We start from the raw sequence: 25,380 nt of genomic DNA on the forward strand, positions 1-25,380 counted from the left end.
TTTAAAAAGGTCTAGAGAGCTGCGATTTGCGCCATTGACCATCCCTTCAGAGAGTCTTTTCACAGGAAAAATTTCAAAAAAATCATCGATCCTCCTTATCACTTCTTGGCCGAATTGACGTGGAATGACCCTAAAGTTGACATTTTTGGGTCATAGAATAATTCTTTAAAGTTTTTTAGAATTTAGTATTCCAATCCCGGCCGGACTAAAAAGTGAGATAGCCTAATTCCACCCACATCTAAAAATACCTCCACCGGCCCTAACTATTGGAAAAAGTTCCATTCTGGTAGGTATCGCGGTTATCGAGAAATCCACTGCTAAAATGGATGATATTTCAAGTTCACTGAAAACTTTGACACCCCCTAGCAGCCGTTTAAAAAGGTCTAGAGAGCTGCAATTTGCGCCATTGGTCATCTCTTCGGACGGTCTTTCTACAGAAAAAATGTTTAAAAAAATCGCCGAGCCCCCCCCCCATACCACTGCTTGGTCGAATTGACGTGGAATGGCCCTTAAGTTGGGGGAAGCTGTAATCGATCCTTTAAGCCATTTACTGTATTTTCAAGTAAAATAGTCTGATTGGTGGCAGTTTTTCCAAAAGTCGTCGGTTTTGGGCGCCCTTACCTTGAAAGGATCGCACGAAAATTTGGAAATGTAAAACACATCATATACCTAACAAAATATTCCAATAATGTTATAAAAATGGCAAAAAATCTTCAAACAGTAAAGTTGGCGATAACTTTATAAAAAAATAATAGAAAATCGGTATTACTCAATTAGGTTTGATTCAATCATCGAGATTTTATTACTTATTAACTTTCATCTGCCTCCCCTCTCCTTCCAAAAACAAATACCATCAGTAATTTTCAAAATCAGTCGTTGAGAAGCTATGAAGTATACCTACCTACAAGAAATTTATCCGAAATCGGACCTAATAATGAGAAAAATTACAAGTCCATCGAGATTCGATTCCTTTGATGTACAAATACGAGTAATATACCTACTTAGTTTTTGTTCTGAAATATTGAATTTTTTCAAGGTGAAGCTGAAAACCAAACACGATTGAAAAGCGTTCTCCTTTGAGAGAAAACGTTTCAGGATTCTAATTTTTAAATGTAAGCGAACCAGTTTGAATCTTGTAGAAAAATTTTATGTTTTAAAAGTTGAGGGCCACCCTAATTCATTGACTATACACTGTAGATGCGGAAACCAAATGTAGGTACATATAATTGCCAAATACCCTCCACTGCACCACCACAGAATTATGAATGAACTGCGGAGTATTTTTCCAAAATACTATACTCGGTATAATATGTACGAGTAAGCCCAGGCTATCAACTGTAGTGTAGTGTATAGTACCAGAGAGGTGTGAGAAGCACAAGTGACGCGCTGTATATAAGCATGAACAAGCACGAATGAAACCGAGATTCATTTTAAGGTTAAATAGATCCGGGACGTACTAAAAAGAAAATCTCGTATAAACGGATTTGTCACTCGGTTAGTTCGGTAAAATGAACATAACGTTAGAGTGGCCAGTGTAAGTTGGAGTATAAATAACTTCCTGTGTTTTGTATACTTTTCAAGTTGGGAGTGATCTCTCGGCAGGTAGCAAAGGCCCACCCAAGTTAACAAACAAATCGAGATGAACGTATCTAGACGGCACAAAGGTGTGATAAAGAAGCAAACAGTAGTAGTCTTTAGTCGCCAAGCAGTCTGCCAAAAATTCGTGTCTGTCGCGAGGGTATTTTTCAATATATACCTACAACCTTTTATAGCGTGTTGGAATTTTTTGCATATCCACTTTACGCACTTCTTTTTCGTACACATCGCTGGTCGTTTGTCGCATCTATGATAGGTTTAATTAACCCGGCGACGTTTTTAGTAAATGTAAATAGATTGGTACCGAAGCACGAGATACCGTTATAGGGTTAACGGATGAAGTCAGGTGAGCTTCTTCTTTAGGGGGTCGAGTTGTAAAATATTTAATGGCCTGTTTCGGGATGATTTTATGGCCTAAAGTGGTGTCAATCCACAGCCCACTTGCGGATACTGAATTACTCTTGTGTGTAAATCGAATATATTACCCTAGAATAAAATTTCTTTGATCTGCCGTCAATATTATGATCGTGTTCGTGGTTTTGAGATTTCAAAGAGGAATTCATTCTGTGCAGATTTTATGTGATGTTTGATGGTCGTTTAGATGTTGTGTGGGTTCGTTTGTATAGGTACATTCGTGAAATTTTAAATCTTGCATAATTTTCGAATTTTTGAATATTTCTTACAAATTTGGGTTCGTTCTTCGGATGTTTTCTGAATCTGAAACCTGGATCATGTGCACCTAGATCTTTGTTGATTCACTTCATTTCGATCATCTTTAAAATTCTGATACAAAATTCTCACACTTGAAAAAGTCTGCGTCACCTTGGCTCCCACAGCATATTTGGCGAAACCTCAATATTCATCATTCAATTCTCCCGGCTAGAATTCATATCTCCTCACCCGAAACAACTCCCTTTCCCGTCTCGTCCTTTTCAATCAAGAAATTTATCTTCATCTGTGTACTCGAATGTCAAACACGAATCGAAATCAACTTTCGCCGTTATATCCAAGATCGTCGGGGTTATAGTATAAGCAGAGGCACCGACCCCCCTCAACTAAATCACGTTGTCAGCTCGTGAATAATTTGCGTTTATTAAAAACACGTCGCGTTGGCCGTCCTATATCGAGTCGAAGAAATATACCCGCCAAATACCAAAAGCTTAATGTTTATTCGGAAACATCTACCCTTTCGCTACGCCTTATAGCGAAGAAAAAGGTTTACCCGTCTTTCGGTCAAAATAGTACTAGGAGCATAAGCCATTATAAAATAATCAGACAAACCCTTTTCAACGTGATTGTCAGCGATGCTGATTGATTAGGTTTCAATATTAGCATCCTGCTGTTGTTGATTATGTCCGTACGCGAATTCATTTCAATCAAATTGTCTACGAGATCTTTGCATACTAAAATTAAACACCTGCTTTTGATGATTCAGTTTAAACTGTATAAATGTACCTATAGACAGATGTATCGAAAAACGATGCATACGGTTTTACCTATCAAATGTGTTGAGTTTTTTTTTTTCGTTTTAACAACCCTTGCAGCCTGGAGAGAGGTAATTAACTGATAATATAGCTTGTTTTAACGCGTTATTGTGTATTAAAAGGGGCGCCTCGAGTTCATATGCAAGTAGGTACAAACCGAATGGCAAATGGCCCATATATAAAAAATAATCTTAATTCGAGATATTCCTCATAAATATAGGCCAGATCAAAATAACAAAAATATAATTAATTTATGAAAAAAATCCACGCCATCGGTCCTAAAAAAGAGTATAAAATTTATAGCTGGAAAAAAATTCTGAAGAGCTATACGAAAATTATATGGTCTGTTGCGAATAAATTCGTCGATTTCAACTCGAAATAATCTGCTGAATGTTGCAACGTCGTTTTAACATAATAAAAAAGAAAAAGCATAGTGTATGTGGTCGCCTTCTTCAAGCCCGTTTTTAAACAAAATTGCTTAGTGGATTGGACGAAAATCGAGTTTTGTCAGGAAGGAAATGGTTTTTAGTCGAAATTGACCCGTCATGAAGATCCTCGTTGCTGCAAATCGAGAATAAAGTGTACTTTAGGAAAGATATTATGCAGTGCTCTTTTGGGTACATTTGATGTGATTTGAAAATAAGATGGGGAAGAGTAGCAGAAATATTCTTAATAACATTTTTGTATTAAATCACCTATTAATTTGAAATGAAAAATAAAGACCCGATTTTCCAAAACGGTATTGCTAGTTAGGTTGCCTATCACTATCAGTATAATTATAAAATACATCTTTGAAAAAAATGATTTTTTTCTCTCATTATTGGCAACATATTCATCGATTTTGGAGTATTAGATACATTACAAGCCACAAAATATGTATTTCTAAAAATGCGTATTAATTTATTTCTATAATTATTTCTACTATATCTTGACATTTCGATCGACTCCAAAAATTGTAATACCTAACAATTTCTTTGAAAAAACGTATCGAAATATCAAAATTGATTCGAGAATTTAAAATGATAATTATCTAATTAATTAAATTTATTCTGTTTTGTTAAAATTCCAATAAAATAATAAATTTTAATAAAATCATTAAATAATATTAATTAATCTACATACATATAATATCTTGATTTAATAAAAATGATACAATTTTATTCAATTAAAAAAGAAAATTATTCACTCAATCCTTTGGAGGTTCTCTAGGTTTACGTTAGGGGAAAAAATGTGGGTCTACCCTGCCCAAACTGATCAAATCACAAAAAAGTGAACTTGAAAAAAAATCATTTTTAAACATTGAAGTTCTGAAAAAGCTCAAATCTTTAATTTCCAACAAAACGAATATTGGATTTTTTGTCGAAAATAATTCAACAACGTGAGTAAAAAAAAACATTTTGTCAAAAGCACTCTTTGGAAACATTAAAAAAAATTATAAGAAAAAAATCGTAATAACGATAGTAGAAAAGGTTATCATGCAGTTCACAAGTTGAACAAAAATAAAAACTTGGTAAAAAGAATGTCGTCGATCAAAAAATTTAAAAAAAAACACAAATCTAGGCCGCGAGAGAATTTTTCATCAAGTCATAAAATCTTGTCGGAAATTGGATCGAAATATGACACAAAACTTGGCAAAATTGAGAGCTTTTTGGCGGACGGAAGGTAACTAATAATGGAAATTTTTTTTCTTTGAAGCAGGTGATGTAGCGAAGAACTTCTTTCATTTCGAAATAAAAGAAATATTTTACCGTTTAATCAGATGTTGGAATATGATGATGAACATTGAGAAAAATAGTAAACAAAAACACAAATCCACAGCATAAACGAAATGACAGACTCAACTTGCAGATGAATTTGTATTTTTGTTTACTATTCTTAATACCATTTCTCTTTATGTTCACTTTGACAAACGTTTTTTACTCATGTTGGTTGTTGAATTGAAGCATGTGTTTCCAAAACGCACTAAGTCCATTTTCAAAGATTCTGAGGTTGCAAGGCCATCTAGCATAAAGTTGCGGCCCAAAATGGCTGATTTTTTGATATGTTGTGTCTAAGGGTCTTAGCTAGAACATATCAAAAAATCAGCCAATTTGGTCCATTTCTACGTTTCCAAATTGTACTAAGTACAATGAATTTCTTATCAATTTTTTTTTGGACTTAGTGCGTTTTGGAAACACATGCTTCAATTAAGTATTTTTGAAAAAAATTTCCAATTTATATTCATTTGTTTTGTTGAGAATGAAGCTTTGAGCTTTTTCAAAACTTTCATTTTCCAAAATGATTTTTCATTGAAAGTTCAATTTTTTTGTGATTGTACACTTCCAATCAATTTGACCCCCCCCCCCCACCACAGAAACCTAGATAACCCTCAAATTTAATATACTTAATGATAAATTGATAATAGGTATGAGTATGTAAAAATAAATTAATAAATTTAAGTGAGCCAGATCTTTTTAACTGATTTTTACTTAAAAAATTAACTATTTTGTCAAAATTCAACAATTTATACGCTTCGAATTCGAAATGGCAACTGTTTAATGGTTAGTGTTGAAATGAAATGATTCAATATTCATATTATTTATAAATTTATGAAAAATTACCTGTGTACATATAATCATGTGATTGAATTTGATTAAATTACAAATAAGTACCTACCTTTAATAAATACCTATCTATGCAAAGGTGAATTTAGTGATGAAATATTACATAACAAACTTTTGATTTCATATGTGATTGAACCAGATTAGTATACAGGGTCTTAGCTTAATGCGCATACGATCGAAAAAGATTCACTGATGAATTAATAACGTTGCAAAATCGAAGAAATGTTGCCAGTGTCAACGGATAAACACTGAGGGCAACTGGACTCATTGGTGCTTGCGTCTCACATAGAAGTATGTAAACATCCTTCCGAATGTTTTTGAACCAATACCAAGGTGTAGAATACACAGCAAAGGATAAATCTGATGTCTGCGTGAATGTACGAGTAAAAGTATTATGTATACATATTAGCTGATGACGATTCAGTATAGCGAGTTGCTGTTGATAAAAATTTACCATTTCTTCAAGTGTGGCTCCCACCCAACAGATGAGGTAAATTTCTTGAATTGATGATATAAAGACAGAGAGTTCTCTCACTCTCACCATGAATGGAGTATCCGGCTGGTGTGCGTCCATACGATTGCAAGAAAATTAATTATTTAATCAAGAGATTAATTGGTTACTAGCATACTGATTCTTGAATTACGTTTACGTGATTTGTGAAACTTACGGACACAAAAACCAAAGCGTGGGCAACTTCAACATACAGTATAACAGGCAGTATGATACCAGCTGTGGATTCTAAATAGCCTCGAAAAGTTGAAATCAGTCTGTAACAATGACCAAGTTGTTTAGCAATGTAGAAATGGTAATTTTCCATTTTTGATATTAGTAGCCTTCTGATCGAACAATTGAACATTGTGTGAGATTCACTTATTAAAAATGGAAATTCAAAAGTAGTTGTTGGAGGATCTTGAAAGACTTTAGGAATAATTTTGGTTCCCCAACTTAAACCATCACTTTTCTACTAGGGTTTCTAATCCAAAAATTGGTATTGAAAATGAAAAAAAAAACAATTTGTGTTAACTGATTAGTGATTATATTATATTCACTTAGAAGTAAGTACGAAGACCATTTTTGAATTTTTTCACCTTTCCAAGAGTTTTGCATGACTTGCGAAAATTATATAGCCGACTTACGATTTTAGATCCATTCAATAGTTGTGCAAAATGACTTAACATGGTGAAAAAATTTCAAAAATATTTTTCATACTTCTAAATTGATACTTAATGTAATTATTCAATCCTCACAAACGTTTTTTTTTCAAAAATACTTTTTTTAAATTTTTAATATAAATCTTAAAATTTCAAACCCCAGTAGGAAAGTGATGGTTCCAGTTAGGGACCCAAAATTTTTCCTACCATCTTTTGAGGTCCATCCACAACTTTTTATCAAACCCCCCTTCAATTTTCCAAAAAAAAAGTCTGAGTTGACCCACCATACTGGTTATCTATAAATAAACCGCGACCTGTTTTGAACCACTCTGAACATCTGAAGCGTCTGGTAAAAGTTTCTACCCTTAAGACATCGAAACCAACTTGTTTAAATAAAAAATTTAGCTTGCCTTCCAACCCTACCTACCTAGTACCTACCTACAACATTGTATAGGTATGAAAGGAAATTACCTTCTGAGATTATTTATATCTTGTATGCATTTTTTCAAGACATTTTTGAACTTCGGTTCCATACTTTTGTAGTTATCAATATTTATATCAACATCTGTGCTTAATGAATTCAATTCGCCGATGATGCGTTGAGCCTCATTATGACAAACAACGACCCAAGGTAATAGTAAAATTCGAGTACCTGTGAATACCACAAAACAACTGGTTCCTTGCCAAATGGACGCAAACATAAGAAATGAGTACAGCTTCAATGATCCGTAGTGTTCGAGTCCGGAAAGTGGTACCAAATAATATATGTAATTCTGTACATTTTCTTCCTCATAAAATAATAGCATGTCCAGGGCAGTAATTGATACGTATGGTATAAGTGCTATCCAATATACTATCACAAAATTCACCAGTATTTGATTTATATCGAGCTCGTTTTTATATTTTCTTGTTTTCTTCATCAGTATTCGATCAACCATCAAAATCATTCGTTCGATTTCATTTCTGTATGAAAATAGGATTGCTTGTTTCACAAATAATTCGGTTACTCCCAGAATGCTCATAAACCCAGTGTAAATAAGTAGCAGAATATCCCCAGTCTTCCTACCATAGATTAGATATGATATTACAGAAAATGTGATCTGTATAAATACCGTGTAAATGCTGCAGAACCACACGATTTTTGTTTTCCGGTGTATTTTATCCGTGTAATACATATTACCCGACATGCAATAGAATAAGTAAAGCTGATTAGCTAAAATTGTTTCGAACCCGAACATATTCTCAATTCCGAATATTTGGAGCACCATTTTTTTCAAATCTCTTATCACTTCCATGATGTAAAAATTGTCAATCACAGTTACTATGTGTAAGGTATGTAGGTACTTATTGCACAAATTAAAAACTTATGATGAGGTAAGATCGAATCCGAACTGATATTAGAATGAAATGGGCGAATACTGTTTTCAATACTTAGTTATAGTTACCAAGAGTCTGTGTGCTCAGTTTTACTATTATGTGGTTTTCAATTATGCACTAGGTAACTAAATATGTTTTCAAAATTTAATAATTTATTAAAGATGTACGTATCGTCATTACCTTGTAGCTTATGGTACTTACTAAACGCTGACTTTGTTAAATTATGCACCTTGTTCTGCTCATTGTAAATCAAGATACTCGTAGATAATAGGTAAAATTGTAGCCAGCTTTCAGTTAATCCAGTGCCAAAGTATATCCTTTCAATGTGTCTGAACTTGAGACAATCTCCTACTTGGGGAGTTGTTTTTAGAGTGAGAGGGGGGTAGCTTGCCAGATACACAGTGTTTCAAAAATGATTTATTTTCAGTCGATTATAATATAATCAGAAATTGATTATTTAGTCGAGAGATTAATTGATTATGAGCATACTGATTCTTAATTTAGCCAATTTCCAGTTGGAGTTATTAGGGAGCTGCCCCCCTCCCATGAGACCAAAATGGGAAAAATTCAATTATGAGTAGGTAAATTTTGATCTCATTGACTGTTTTGATCATAAAACTGGAACATTCATCTGGAATGTACATCGCAGAATAATTTCGACCCTGTTGTGGACTCATTTGGTAGAAGGGGAGGGAGGGTGTTCATGTGCCCCGATTTTTTTTAGATTATGAAAATTTGCCGGGTTTTAGAATTTTTTAAAATGGAAAATCAAAGTGTTTGCTGAAATCGTATTTGGGATACGGAGGACCAGAGACGGACTTGTGAGGGCAAGGGGAGAGGGGTTAAATACTACAATATTTTGAAAATGAGTAGTTTTGTAATTTTTGTACGTGTTGTCGTCACACTGACTTCTTAGATGAGCCTGGAGAATAATTTTGACTCTTTGGGACACATTTGATGATGTCAATGAGTCCCAAATTGTTTTAAAATTATGAAAATTGACCGAATTTGACGATTTTTTTACTGAAAAAAAAAGTAAATACTAAGATTGTAAGTATTTGAGATATGAAAGACCGGCGGTGACATTTATTTTTTTGGTAATTTTTATACGTTTAGTCGTTTAGTTATCGCAATGATTTCGTTAATTGTAGTAGGTACCAAAATATGAATGAACAGTGAGCTCTGGAGGACCATTTTGACCCCGTAGAACTCATGGGTTCAAACTAAGATTTAATTTTTTGAAAAATATTAATCGATCTAGATCTGACAAGGGAGCCCTCTCACATGATAATCTCCGATTTGAATGAAATTTGGACTGGTGGAGAGAAGACCTCAAAAGAACCCATTCCCTCAATTTTCAGGTGCTGAAGTTGATTTTTTGATTTTTTGACGAGCGTTTGAAGTTTTGTGTACACATGGTAAAGTTCTTCTGTAAATTCAAAAAATGGCCCAAATTTTGGTCAGTCTGTGCCAAATACCAAATCGACTCATACCATCATTGGCCGGATCTGGCCGTTCGTTCAAAAAACAGGATTTTTTACTGTTTTTTCTCATGTTATGTGTGAATTTGAAAAATGGCCGTTTCTCCCTACCACATGAACTTCAGCAGCTGAAATTTTGACCAAAGGGCCTATGCTTAATACCTAATCGATAAGTACTACCTTCGGCCAAATCTGGAATTATCATCAGAAATCGAATTTTTTCACATAACATGAGAAAAAGAAATGAAAAATACACAAAACTTCAAACGCTCGTCAAAAATCGAAAAATCAACTTCAGCAGCTGAAAATTGGGGGATGGAGGTTTTTTGAGGTCTTCTTTACACCAGTCGAAGTTTCATTCAAATCGGAGATTATTATGTGGGAGGGTTCTCTTGTGAGGTATATTATCAATTATTTATAAAAACATTCCAAATCAATTAAAATGGAAAAAAATTGGATTCCAAATCTTTCTCGGATTTGGTTTCAAGGAATACTATTCGGTGATTGACTATGTGTTGACTGTTGAAATTGATGAAATGGAAAAGCTAATGCTCTAAGTGAAAAAACGATCCCAATAGAGTTTTTTCGCACTTCGTCCAAAAACTCTACGGAGTGAAAAAAAAACATAAATAATAGTCCGGCATATGACAATAGGAGTAATTGCACCCCCCGCCGATCCTCCGGGACAACTTTTTTCTTGAAGGGGACATCCTAAGGAACATTTTAAAGCAAATTTTCCAAAAAAAAAGTTGGCCGTACTTACAAAATGGCGGCCATTTTGATTGACAGGTCAGCCAAAATCGCAGATTTTGCGTTTTAACATAGGACTTGCACGAACTTTTTCAAACTTTTCAAAAGTAGATCAAAAGATCATGCAAAAATTTATCACCTGTCAAAATTTCAAGTGCTAAAGTGCGTTTTTCGATTTTTGGTGAATTTTTGAAAATCGAATTTAGGCCAAAAATTAGGCAAAAAATCAAAATTTTACCAAATTGACCAAGAAAGTTGAAATTTGGGATAAACCCTATTTTCGACATGTCAAGTCAATTGGAAACGGTTTGAACCCGTTTTGAGCAGTTCTGGAGCCTCCAGCAGATTTTTGAAACTCGAAATTCCCACAAAATTCCATCAAATTGGAGTTGTAAAACTAAAATTTATTCTAAAAACTAATTTCAATACGCTACGAAGTACTGCAGGTGAACTTTAAGTCGTTTTGGATCCCCCACCGACTATTTGAAAATTCCTAAAGCCTCCAGCAGATTTTTGACATTTTAAATTTTCACAAAATTTCATCAAAATTAGAATGGAACGCTGAAATTTACTCAATTTTAACACACTCTGAAAACGACTTCTGGTAAATTTCAAGTCATTTTAGAGCCTCCAATGATTTTTTGAAAATTACTGGAGCCTCCAGTAGATTTTTTGAAACTTGAAATTTCCCCAAAATTTCATCAAACTAAGATGGAGAGTCAAAATTCATTTTGCAAACTAATTTCAGTACGCTACGAAGTTGACTGCTGGTGGGTTCTAGTCATTTTAGGGCCTCCAGCGACTTTTTTTGAAAATAACTGGAGGCTCCAGCAGATTTTTAAATCTTTAAATTTTCACAAAATTTCATCAAATGGAGATGAAAAGCTGAAATTTACTCTTTTAACACCCTCTGAAGACGACTTAAGGTGGGTTCAAGTCGTTTTAGGGCCTCCAGAGACTTTTTTGAAAATTACTGGAGCCTCCAGTAGATTTTTGAAACTTGAAATTTCCCCAACATTAATTTATCAAATAGAGTTGGCAAGCTGAAGTTTATTTCGCAGACTACATGGTGGTTTCAAAATATGGTTTTGAAGCTTCCAGCTACTTTTATAGGAAATTTTAATTTTCCAAAAAAACGTCATACAACCTTTAAAAAGTTGCTGGAGGCTCCAAAACGACTTGAAATCTACCAGCTGTCAACTACGTAGTGTATTGAAATTAGTTTGCAGAATGAGTTTTGACTCTCCATCTTAGTTTGATGAAATTTTGGGGAAATTTCAAGTTTCAAAAATCTACTGGAGGCTCCAGTAATTTTCAAAAAATCATTGGAGGCTCTAAAATGACTTGAAATTTACCAGAAGTCGTTTTCAGAGTGTGTTAAAATTGAGTAAATTTCAGCGTTCCATTCTAATTTTGATGAAATTTTGTGAAAATTTAAAATGTCAAAAATCTGCTGGAGGCTTTAGGAATTTTCAAATAGTCGGTGGGGGATCCAAAACGACTTAAAGTTCACCTGCAGTACTTCGTAGCGTATTGAAATTAGTTTTTAGAATAAATTTTAGTTTTACAACTCCAATTTGATGGAATTTTGTGGGAATTTCGAGATTCAAAAATCTGGTGGAGGCTCCAGAACTGCTCAAAACGGTTTGAAACCGTTTCCAATCGGTTTGGTATGTCGAAAATAGGGTATATCCCAAATTTCAGCTTTTTTGGTCAATTTGGTAAAATTTTGATTTTTTCCCTCATTTTTGGCCTAAATTCGATTTTCAAAAATTCACCAAAAATCAAAAAACGCACATAAGCACTTGGAATTTTGACACGTAATAAATTTTTGCATGATCTTTCGATCTACCTTTGTAAAGTTTGAAAAAGTTCGTGCAAGTCCTATGTTAAAACGCAAAATCTGCGATTTTGGCTGACCTGTCAATCAAAATGGCCGCCATTTTGTAAGTACGGCCAACTTTTTTTTTGGAAAGTTTGCTTTAAAATGTTCCTTAGGATGTCCCCTTCAAGAAAAAAGTTGTCCCGGAGGATCGGCGGGGGGTGCAATTACTCCTATTGTCATAATGCCGGACTATAATCAGTTAATCATTTATGAAAGTTGTTGATTTTTGGTTTGTTTTTTAAAATAAACTTACGTATGTTCAAATAATCAATAAGACGTGGTCTCCTTGAAAAAAAAAACTTGATAAGAAATGCCTCGGAGCCTTTGGTACGTAGTCATTACTTAGAGGATATTTAAATTTGCATGAAAAGCTTTGGCCCAGTACCTTAGCTCGATAATTTCTCCCTTGACTCGCATTTCTAATTTTTCTACGCCATATAAAATGAATTTTTCAAGAGTGCTAGGCTGCTAGGTTGTTTTCTATCGATTAAATTGGATTTGGTTTGAGGGTAGAGGCACTAGAGAGCAAAAATCCTGATTTTTATCCTACTTATTCTCTTTAGAGAATTATGTGGAAAAATAATAGCCAAATAAAACAGTACCTACAAAAAATTTGAGATTCAGTGAAAAATTTACTTAAAATTTTTTTAAAAAATATCACACCTCTCTTTTGATGCATGAAGAGCAATTAATATTCCTATAACCTAAAAAAACAAAAGTAATTACAAAATGATATGTTTGTTTTTTTCAACTGTAAAAATTTGAAAAGGGTGAATTGAAGTAGGAAAAAAAAGGAAAATTTCCTTCATAGCTATTAAGTAGAATAGTCGGTAATTTTCGTATTCTTCGCTCCTTCCGAATATCTATAAATGTTTATGTTTATTGTTTATGTATTTACCTATGATGCTTTTAACCTGCAAGTCGCTTCTACAGCGAGCACTTTGTATAGTGCAAAGATCGGTCGTGTAATTCATCGTTCACTTACCACGATATTATGTTAAACCAACCACTAAACCCGCCGAGCATCGATTCAGTGAACCATTAAAATCGCAGCTCGAATTCGGCGGCCGGCGCTAAAACACCGAAAAGGCCACCGCGCCGCGTCGCCTCGCTCATGTAAAAGGCGTAAACAACGACGAGGTACACGAATGTAAGGAGACCTTTGCCTACGACGACGGTGAAAAGAAAAAGTTGTAAAAAGATGGCTTGTTATCAGCGGCTTTCCTCATCAGTGACCTGAACACGGTCACCAGAAATGAGTCCATATGTTACCCTTCGCCGTTGGTTATCATATCCGCGTCCTATAATATGACGATGGTGAATTATAAATCATAACATATTTTCGCTACCCCCTTCGACCAGCCATCGATGATGTTTTCTACGCTTTAACCCCAAACACTTAGATTTGCCCTTATACTACACAACATACCACCGTCTCTCCTTTTTTAATACAGATAACACGGTATGTCCATGAAGTGTAACGGCTTTTGAAAATATGATTTCGACTTTCGATAAACATCGTTGTTGGCGCATATGAAAATTGCCATCTTTGTAGAGGCACCGATATCTTTTTATTCGCTCGGGCTAAGGAAGTCGTCTACAGTAGTGTGGATATTAATGGAATTAATTCATCGAAGAAAGAAAAGCCACACCGCTGCGTGCTCTGTACAGACCAGATCTCATTCATTATCATCATTAAAATTCTTCAATCTTTAATCTGCCTTTAATGATTCATGGAGCCGGTTTTCTCTCTCTATATCTACTCTGCCATATCAACGCTTTTCTCTAAAATATACCATCGTCGAATTAATACGATTTTAATTATTCGTTTCCGGTGTTTTATTCGGCCACAGACTCACAGAGCACGATTATCGGTAATTTTTAACCAGCTTCGGGTAGGTACTCTGCTCTAGTGTTGTACATATCGCTGAGTGAATGAGTGAATGAACGAATGAATGAATGAATGGCCAGCTAATTTCGAGAGCGTTAAAGTAGAAAATTTAGCGCGAAATCGCGCTATAAAAGGACTACCCAGGTGGTAGGTCCTACGCACACCTCGGGAGTCCATTGTACGATAGCGATAGTGTGCAAATACATCAAACCGCTCTAGTAGGTCGTCAGCCTTTTATATTCAACTATCAACCCCTTTGTCATAATATTAGAGATTCGATTTTTTCCACCAGATCGACAGATTTATAATCGAGCATTGGATTCTTGCGGTCACGTGAGTATTAGACCGATTAAATGTCGTATTCGCGAGTATATCTACCTGGCAAGGGATGAGGTATGCCAATTGGCGGAAAATTTTTTGCATCCGGTTGCTAAAAATGTCAATAGGGATGCCCAAGTGGTATTTTTTTTCAGACTGTAAATTTCATTTTTATAGATTTTTGCGGGGTTTTCAAAAATTTTTATTTGATTTAGGTACTTATTATTTTTTTTGGAAAAAAATGGCTAATTTGGGGCAGAAAGCTAAAATTTTGTTTTTTGATAATTTTTAGCCTCTCAAATCGATTGGTGCCAGTTCTAAGCCGTTCTGGAACCTCCAATTGATTTTAGAAATGAATTTTCGAATTTGTGCCTAAATTGACCGAAGGCGTAATCGAAGTGATTAAATAAGATGGGTTTGTATGTAGATGCTGAATTACAGTTTAGGGTCATTCCACGGAAATTGGACCCAAAAGTGGTAAGGGGGGGAGTCGGCGATTTTTTGTCGATTTTTTGTGAAAAATTTCATCCACCACCCCTTGAATGCAGTATCATTTCCTTAGCTTCAACCAAAATGAAAAACTGATAGCATTTCTGAAATCAGCGTCCTTGAAAACCTACATTTTGATATACATATCGATTTTTTGTGAAAAATAGACCTACTCCACTATATGGTCTCACCCCCTCCCCTTGGAATCGAAAAAATGATTGCAAATTTGGGTTCGACGGTACAAAAAACATTGATTCAAACATCATTATTTCGGTAGGTAGTAAGAAAATGTACACTTACGTTGATTACATTTCTAAAATTGATTCAACATAAGCAAGATAAGGGTCAAATTTGACCCCCTCCACTACCTCCCAGGAGGAGTGTAAAAAGTGCCTCCGAGTCTTACTCGATGGCATTTGCTTTGTAGTATTCGAAAATCGACATTAGAACCTTCTCCCGCTAATTGTATCCGGTGCACAGTTCAAAAACCCCAATTTCTGCGAGAAAATGCCGAGAAAACGTCAATTTTTAACCCCTTTAGACCCCTCTGTACACCCACGGTAGAGGTACGCGAAAGTATTGATGGTCGATTCGCATTGTAATTGACCTGTAGAATCCGAAAATGACCATAAAAATGTCGATGGAAGGTCAGCGTGTCATCCAGGGTTAAAAAACTGTAATTTTGGGGTATTTTTGAGAAAAATGCAAAAACTTCACTCAGAAAATCTCAAATTTGAGGCATGCCTCTTCCTCAGATTTTGAAAGTAATAGTATTTTCGAACTCAGCGGGGTTCAATCACATGGAATTGACACTAATATCGCCCCGTTAGCCCCATTTGGAAAAATGGGGGGTTGAACCCTCCCCAAAATCACCCCCATTCCCCTCCTCTGAGACTTGGCGATTGCCTCCCAGGCTTAAAAATTTTCTTTTGGTGTCCTTGTTCATCATACCAAATTTCAAAGCTTTATCATAATTTGCCGCTCACTTACAGTTTGCCACTGAACTATTTCACTCGATGAAATGAACTCACCACAAAAAAAATCAAAATTCGAAAAAATTCAATTTTCAATTCCAAACATCAAAAAAAGTTAAAAATTTTTCAGTTGTCTTATTTTGACCTCTTTCTGACGTATTTCACAAAAAAGTTGATAAAAATTACGATCATAGCAAAAAATTTAAATTCGTTTATTTTTTGAATTTTTATTTTTTTGCGATGAGTTTATTTCATCGAGTGAAAAGGTTTTTGTGTTTTTTTCTGCCATCGAAATATCGTCCGCTTTATTGCGTAATATTATAAGTAATATCGTAAGGTACTAAATTGACGTTTTACGAGTGGTTTAGATAATTATTCTTGATGGTTAGATATATCTGCGTATAGTCTATAAAATATAGGTAGTACATATTATGATTATTTTTTGAAGTTTGAAGGTTATAATTTGCGAATTTATTTAAATTTGAATTGGCAAATTACAATTACATATATATACTCAAAATTATATGACTTTATACGTGTATCTGAGTAATATTATTTCTGTTTCAGATTGATCGTCGTAATTATTTATCGCTGAGTTGAAACATGAAAATTCTAAATGGTAAGTTGACATTTCGGTACCTTTCTCAAATTTTTGAACATTTTTTTCGGTTTCAAGGTCGAGTATTTTCATTCTACCTATTTTAGAGGGAAGTACCCGAATATGGAATGGGGTTAACTCTTTTGAGTCTTTTGGCATGTAAGTTCCGGAATTAATTGATAAAAATGTTCGAAATGTGGATTATTTCACAATGATTCGTTATTTTTAATTTATTTTTTGGTAATTTCTTTTCAAAAAAAAAAAAATTGGGGTCCTGATATGGAATAATAAAAAAAATATAAATTCCAATAAAATGAACTCAGATTCGATTTACGTATTTCATACAAGATTCTTAAAAAATATAAATTATCAGTTCATTAGGTTTGTTTTGCCATAGGTACATACTTCACTGTATTGTTTTTTTTCAATTCTTCATATTAGACTACTTCCCACTTTCCCCTTTCCCGTACTACTGGTTCGATTTTTCCTTTCAGTTGGAAAAATTGAAAATATTTGTTTTTTCATCTGAAAAATGTTTTTTGATTGATTTTTAGATACTTTTCTTGCCAATTTTTTTTGGAGGGGGGAGGGAGAGGAAGTGAGAAATTTTTTTAACTGTTTTTTAATAAGTAAAAATAGTCTTTTGCTATAACGAGACAATTTCTCGAGGTGTCTGCCTCTGATTTGAAAAATATTGCGTTTTTTGGACAAAGCATAGCATGAAAATCCCATTTTAATTCAGCGACTCAAGTTAATTTGTCTGTTCTCGGCGGAGTTTTGAAAATCTCAAATTGTTCATTTTCGAAAAAAAAAAATGATGAAAATAGCCCTGAAAGTGATATCACTATCATTCAACTTTCTCGAGACGAATTCCATCATTTCTCAATATTCTGGAGCCTCAGCTTGATTTTCGATTTCTCTGGAATTTTTTAATGGCAGTCGAAAATCGAGTTGCGGTTTATTTTCCTTCTTTTTATCGATTTTATCCGCATTTCAGCCTATTTCCGGGTGGACAGGAACGGGGGGGGGGGTGGTATGTGTGTTTTGAACAGTATTTTTAGGTAGGTATAGATAGGCCCACTTGAGGAAAAAAAATTCAAGAAATCATATAAACTTTTCCGTATAAAACTTTTGAAATTTACACGAATAACACCGTCTTGTCTTGAATTTCACGATTTTGAGTCACTCTGGAGCCTCCAGCGCTATTTTCGATTTCTCTCGAAAGTGTGGAAATTATTGCGTAATTTGGGAATCTAAAAATTGTATTGTGGATTCATCGTCTCGATCTGTTTGACGCGTGTCTTTACAGGTTTACATTTTATCCACATTTGAGACGATTTCCAGGTGAATACTTCGAGTATGATGGGAAAAAATTCAAAAAATCGAGGGAAATCAAAAATTGCGCTAGAGGCTCCTGAATACGGTCAGGAATGGCGAAATTCGATTCGGGAGAGTTGATTAAGTATCTACCTATTTTTTTTTTTTCATTTTTACTGAATAAATAATTTCTTCGAAAAAAACACACTAAGTTGCCGAAAATTTGTTAATTTTGGATTTTGAAAAATTCTTCAAGAATGGAAAACTCGATTCGAGGAGTGAAATTTTGGTTGTGAGGCTCCCAGACCTTGCTCGTTCCAAAAATCGCAGTTACTTCCAGATCAGAGTCAACACATGAGTGATTCCCTTGTAAAATGATCACGTCAATAATTAAGTATTATTCAAAATCGCTGAAAGTGTTACTCCTTAATAAAATTTCGTTCTTCAACCCATGATACAACCAAGTAAAAGTTATTACGAGTATCTTACCTAAAGAATTATATATTAAGTATTATCTATGCATTGCATACCTACCTGTATTACAAGTATTTATTCTATCGTAAGGCGCTTATCGAGACTACTTTATTTACATATTGAATAAGCGCCACACTGTTCTATAATCGGTGACACCCAAACACTTGAATGTAGAAAGAATGAGCAGTCAATCGTTGAAAATCCCGAAATCAAGTATAAACCGTAGATTCTCATTTCTTTTGACGATAAAATTTTTAATGTGATTTTTATTGAAAACGCAAATTTTAGTTTGAAATTGGTTACAGGTATTTGTCAAAAATTGAGGGTCATTTGTATTCCAAGATAAATTTGCATCAATCTAAAATGACTCATTCGATTGGTTATAGGTTTCAAGAGGTAGGTACTCGAGTTTCGAGTTTTTATGAAGATGTCATTATTATTCAATAATTTTACCATAACAGCTATTCGTTTTTTGATGAAAATTCAAGTTTTACGAGAAGCAGTGGATAACGTACATAATTAAATTACAGCCATCAAAATCACATCGAGAAAAGAGCTCAAAAAGAAAACGCATACAATTTAAGATAAAAATATACATCCCCCTCCATTTTATTAAACAATTTTTTAATCTCTATGTTCTATGTATAGAAGCACAAAAAAATCGCAAAACTGATTTCTCTTTCCTAACGCCCTTTTTCCGAGTAAAAAGTGTTTAAACCGCTCACCTCTCCCCCCTTTAATGTTCTACCATGCATTTCCTCTTACGTGTCTAAACCAGATCCAATTTTAAAAATTACTTGAGTAAATCTGAAAAAAAAAACAGAAAAAAGCAAAAGCCCTATCTCAATGCGTAGTCTTTATATAGTAATTTAAATACAATTACCCATCGCATCGGTGAAAACGCATCATCGTATGCGTATAAAAATATCCACCAACCAACTGGTCAAAACACAGGAAAAAAGAACCTATATATTACCGTTGTAACGAAATCATCCCCTTATGGAGAAAAAGCAATAGTTAGTATACTGCGGCATCGCGTAATCGGCGACTTCCTGTTATCAATAACGTTATAGTAGCTTTAATTCAGAAAGGGTTGACAATGACATCTCCATTTTCCACCCTCTAACTGCTTTAAACCACGATAACCTCTTTACAAATAATCTTACTGCATTATAAATTACTCGCTATAGTACCGCGTAACATTTTCCATTAGTAATTTCCTCCATAAAGTTGAAAACTATAGAAATAAAAATTAAAATCACTGATTTATTGTGCATTATCGTTGTCTGCTGTTGCTGCTTCTGCTGCTGCAGCAACGGTGGCGACGATGATGAAGAAATGAACCAGAGTAGAGGCAGTGAAAAAAGGTTTATGATGTACCTATATTATTATAAAAGGAGGTATTCCAGTAGGCAGAAAAATGTTTGAACTGAGCAAAGAAACCCCCTCCACCCTTTTCTATTATTTTTTTAAATTTTCAGTCTCTTTTAGAAAATTATAGTGATTTTTCCTGAAATATCTCATAAAAATTTTGAAAGTTTCCAAACATTAGATCAGTCAATTCTCATTTGTCTCTTTTTTTTAAGGCTATAAATGCTATTTTCTCTTTTATCCAAGGCTCTCAAAACTATAGAGAAGGTCCATTTTTGATTTTAAGTGCCCCAAATTTGGAGAAGAGGGTCTTGAAATCAATATGCAAAAAATTTGATTTTTTTTCTGAATTGTACATATATAGACCTCAAATCCCAAAATCTGAACTGATTTGGGTTCATAAGACCTGATGCTCCAAACCAAAAATCAACGAGAAAGTATCCAGAAAATTTAAAATTTCAATCATTTTAATTTTTTTGGCTTTGGATTTCACAATTTTCTGTTGGCAATTTTGATTTTTTCTTTACCCCCTCCGCCTCCCTGAAACCTATTTTAATTTTCTTTTGATTTATTTTGTATGAGAATTATGCTTCTCTAGGTTGTCTTGCCAAACTATATGTTCAAAATATCTCAGGATCCTCCTTCTTATAATGGTGCTGAGTCTATCCTTCACACCTATAGTTCATCCAATATTGACCTGTTTGTTCTTTTCTTGGTCCATGAGATTCTAAGCATTCGTCTATAGCAATCCATTTCAAATGCATCTATCTGGCTCTGATCTGTTTTCTTCACTGTCCACGTCTCTTGAGGCAGGCATATAGGAATATTGAGAATACAAGCGTTTTTACCATCTTTAATTTTATTCTCTTGGTGATTCCATGGCTTTTCCAGATTCGGTAGAGTTTTCCTACAGCTGTTTTTGCAATTGATACACGTCTTCTTATCTCATCTTCTGAAGCTCCATTGTTGGTTATTAGGGAGCCTAAATATACAAAGCTTTGTACCACTTCTATTCCATCTATCTCTTGCAGCTCAGGTTGGTTGTCATTCGTCCTATCTATTATCATCATCTTGGCCTTTGATTTGTCCACCTTCAGACCCCTGGATAGGCTAACTTGTTCAATCTTGCCCATGATCTCCTTCATGTCGTCGATGTTTTCAGCCAGTGTTGTGGTGTCATCTGTATACAAACTCACATTCAATATTTTCCTGCCTCCTAGTGTAACTCCTTTCTTCCATCCCTCTAGAGTAGGGTGGTTCAAAAATCACCTTTTTTTCTAATTTCAAGTTGATCACCCTTTAATGTTATTCCTTTTGGTAAAAAATACCTTTCAAGCATTAAAAAAAAAATAATTTTTAGAGGTGGCGCATCAATGTTTTATATTTGTAACTCGGAGCACAGGACACTGGTGTTACTCCATGATGCACTTGTGGCGCGGAACTGTGTTTGCCCGGGCAAACACGTTTTCATATCAACTCAAGTCATATGTTCATTGCCCAGCAGCTGGTGTGCCATTTTAGTTTTCTGTTATGCTTCTGTTTAATTTTCTCCATTACAACACATTTTACGGATTAAAAAAATTACAGTTTTCCACTTGTTTGGCTCTTTTTTGGCAAATGTCACTTTAATTATTCCTAACAGGGCCGGAAGATATCCCATTTTAGCCCCCTGATTTTGGGCTCCTCAATTAATCAGCCAAATTTTTTTCTCCCATTTTTTAAAGTGCAGGACACTGAGCATAAAAATTCATTCAGAAATTTTTCAAGTGGCCCAGTTTTTACCTCATTGGCCCAAATGAGTCGCGGCCCACCGAGATTTTCTCAGTAACTCGGTGGGTGGGTCCAGGCCTGATTCCAAAGGAGAGAAAGAGGGACTCATTTTCCTGTTTTAAATGTATTCAGGGATGTATTTTTGTAAGAGACAATGTCAATAAATAATTTTAAGATCATTTCTGTCTCTTATACTTGTTAGTAGCTTTCATTACTTAGATTCCCTCACCTGCGACTTTAAATAATTTTATTCTTTTTTGTTTCGCTTCATCATGTCGCTGTATACAAACAAAGAGGGAAATTTGAATTTTAAAATTCTTGAAATTATGTAATTGTGGAGAAGAAGATAACACCAAAGTATGACTGGGTCCAATAAAACCATATCGCAACGCCATGCAACAAACCTGTAAATTCAAAACGCGCTCACTAGGGCAAACATGGTTCCGCACCACGGGTACATCGTGGAGTAAGGCCGGTGTCTCGCGCTTCAAGTTATGAATACAAAACATTGATGCGCCACCTCTAAAAATTATTTCTTTTTTAAATGTTTGAAAACATATTTTTTTTAACCAAAAGGAACAACATTAGGGGGTGAGCAACTTGAAATTTAAAAAAAAAGTGATTCTTGAACCACCCTACTCTAGAGCTTCCCTCACTATCCATTCTCCATATGCGTTGAATAGTATTGGGCTGAGATGCATCCCTGCCTCACTCCTTTGCAGGTCTTGAAGTGATCAGTCAGTTCCCCTTCTACCTTTACCTCTGCATTGTTGTTTTTGTACAGGTTCTTCATTGGGTCTATCAGGTGTTTTGGTACTCCCATTTCTCCAAGGTTTCCCCATAATATCTTCCACGTAACGTTGTCAAAGGCTTTTTCATAATCGATTAAGCAAAGGTAGATGGTTTTGTTGAATTCTCAAGCCTTTACCCAAAAAATTCATGAATGAACAGTGATTTGAAGAATAGTTTTGTCCTCATAAAAGCAATCATTGGGAAGAAATGGCATTATTCATCTCAAAAATCGTTCAATGGTGAAAGTTCACCCAATTTGAGAATTTTGAGAAACCACAATGATGATGAAAAATGAAAAAAATGAATGCAAAAAACTCATTTTGGCCTCTATTCATCAAATAATTGCGTCGAGGTGCAACGTTTCTTCCAATCTCAGTCGACTTTTTGTTTGAAAATCCCTCATGGGCCGATTCGAATATCTTAACCGGCTACCTATACCTTTTTCTTAAAATATAAAGTGGCTTTATTTGGCACATCCTACCTACCAACCTTATCACTTTCCTAAAAACTGATAATGTGACAACATGGCACTATCTGAGAATATACTCAAATGAGAAATCTACCAGGATTATGATTATGATCACTTTTATAGAAATCAGGTTCTCGAGTGCCGCCGTCAGTTCGCTGTCATCGATAGGCTTAGTCAAATATAGGGTAGTTCGCGTCTCAATCTGCAATTCGTAAGTTTCCTCAGACGATGTTAAGCCGAGATAAAAGAACAAAACGATACCGCAATACCACCCTCGATTTGCGCTAATTTGGAATATAGAATTGAATGAAAGCCTGTACAGCAGCGCGGTGCGACGACGTCGTGTTGTTTTGTTGGGTATAATGAATGGCGCTCGGGGCTCGGCTGAGGCATTTAAGCATAAGGAAAACACCGTCAGCAGGCGTCAGTCAGCGTATATATGGAGAGAGGGCCGTTAGATATTTTCATTGATAAAAACCAAGCTGAGCGCGAGATAGATTTCCTTTGATATGATGAAACGATGGTACCAGTACCAATATATAAACGTGTGGTCAATTAAAGAAAGAAACATACGCGCACGGTAGCCGGTTAACGTTGTGATTGATTAATAGTTTACAAAGGCGATTGCACGAGGCATTATGTGGGTGGCCGGCGATGGTCAGTCAAGGTCCAAATATCGCGTTTACCGCAGGCCTGACCGCTCCACCGCGATGACAAACAGTATTGCGTCGAGGCGTTCTCTTTATGTACTGGTAGGTACGTCTACTTATTCATTGATAAAATATATACGCTATGGAGCAGAGCAGAGAAGCTGGGTAGGTGAATCGTCGTTGGTCTTTTCTTCTTCCATTTATCCGTTTCATTTGATGGCACTGAATGATAAATAATGTAATAAAAACGATTCCAAATGAGATGATAAACGTTCTGTTCGTTTCTATTATTAACACGGTGTGAAATTAGCTCGCGAAATTGCCTCCTATTCAGCTGTCAATTTTAGAATAACGGCGCGAACGAGTCAGTCTGTGGTGCTGTTTTGATTTTTTTCGTCTCTCGAACCAGCACCAGCACCATCAATACGAAATATTACATACCTGAAACCGCGTGCCACTGCCACTTCTTCTACACCTCACGTGTACTTTTATAGCTATTAAATTATTCGACTGGATGCGATAATATACGTAGGTTATGTACCTTTATACCTACTACGTCTGTATGATGCAAAAGACTTTTTTCTCCTTTTCTTCGCACCTCCATTAAGCAATGGCTACCGCGTAGCACCGGTTGCAATACCTATACTGGTGATTAACACAGTTGTTACAATATGTACCTTACCTATACGGTACTATCCTTTCGTATGTATTTCTACACGCATAAAGTTATGAATACGTAGTGTCTATTCAATCCTCACTCGGTAGCATAATGAGAAGAAAAATTGAATAAATGAAAATACAAATACAAGCTTATGAATTATGATATTTAGTACATCCCATTTTTAACGCCGATCCGCCTATTTTTTTCGCCTTGGCGAACTTATTGTCAAGCTGCGGGACAAGTCTTGTAAAAGAAACCGGTTTAGAAAAAAAATGAATAATCGTCGTGTATGAAAATGTAGCTGATTTCATAACCGTAATAGGCTACCCTCATTGATATAACAATCTAGAAATTTTCTCTCAACGAGAGAGTCAGTGATGTTGATTTCAAATTTTTGATTTTTGGCAGATTTTTGAAAAGTCATATCGTGGTTAATTTCGTGTAAAGAAATTGAGATTTTATTAAATTTTTGATAGACAGCTGAAAGGGAATCCTCGAGCAATAATGGTAAATGCCTCACCAGCAAAAATTTCAGATTCCAAAATGCATTTTTCGATTTTTAATGAGTTTTTAAAAATGTATAGTTGTGTCAAAAATGTAAAATTCAAATCTTGCCAAATTGAAATTGGTAGCTGGTCAGTACCATGAATGTACTCGATTTTAATTTGTCCTCTCCCTCCCTCTCCAAATCGATTGGAAACGGTTTCAAACCATTTTGAGCAGTTCTAGAGCCTCCAAAAGATTTTTAAGAGCTGAAAATGTCCATAAACTTTTACCGAATGAAATTAATTCCTGTTGAGTTGATTGGAGGATGTTTAAATCCGTTCTGGGGCCTCTAGTCATATTTTGAAAACCCTCAATTTTCGAGAAAAAAACGCCATACAATCTGCCGCACTCAACCAAAACTTCAGCATGTATAAATGCGACCAGGGCTTATTAGCAACCTGCTTGACCGATCACACCCTTTTTTCCGAAATCAGTTTTTGCTTGTTCGGAATTGTAGGTATATTCCTCAACAACGATTTCCAAATTGAAAATTTGAAAAATCATACAAAATTTTCAAATTATGACTGAAGGCTTTAGAGCAGCTTAAAACCACCTCCGATTGACGAACTTAAAGTTGAAGTTATGGTAAAAAAAATACCTTCAGTTTTCCAACTTAAGTGAGTAAAATTTTGTGGAAATTTAAAATCTCAAAAATGTTTTGGAAGCTCCAGAACTATTTAAAACGGTTTGAAATCGTTTCTTATCGATTTGTGGAGGGGGAGGTGGGTCGAA

At 35.0% G+C, this 25,380-nt stretch overlaps 1 long non-coding RNA gene across 1 annotated transcript; it reads right to left on the minus strand.

The window, feature by feature from the left end:
• Window positions 1–5,573: 5,573 nt before the first annotated feature.
• Window positions 5,574–8,256, minus strand: LOC135839786 (uncharacterized). The gene is made up of 4 exons (XR_010557645.1): window positions 7,307–8,256; window positions 6,352–6,451; window positions 6,138–6,242; window positions 5,574–6,050 (listed from the first exon to the last, which is right to left on the minus strand). It is a non-coding gene; the product is annotated as an uncharacterized LOC135839786 (long non-coding RNA).
• Between the last annotated feature and the right edge of the window lie 17,124 nt (window positions 8,257–25,380).

Source organism: Planococcus citri, chromosome 3, assembly GCF_950023065.1.
Source record: "Planococcus citri chromosome 3, ihPlaCitr1.1, whole genome shotgun sequence".
NCBI classification, from domain to species: Eukaryota; Metazoa; Arthropoda; class Insecta; order Hemiptera; family Pseudococcidae; genus Planococcus; species Planococcus citri.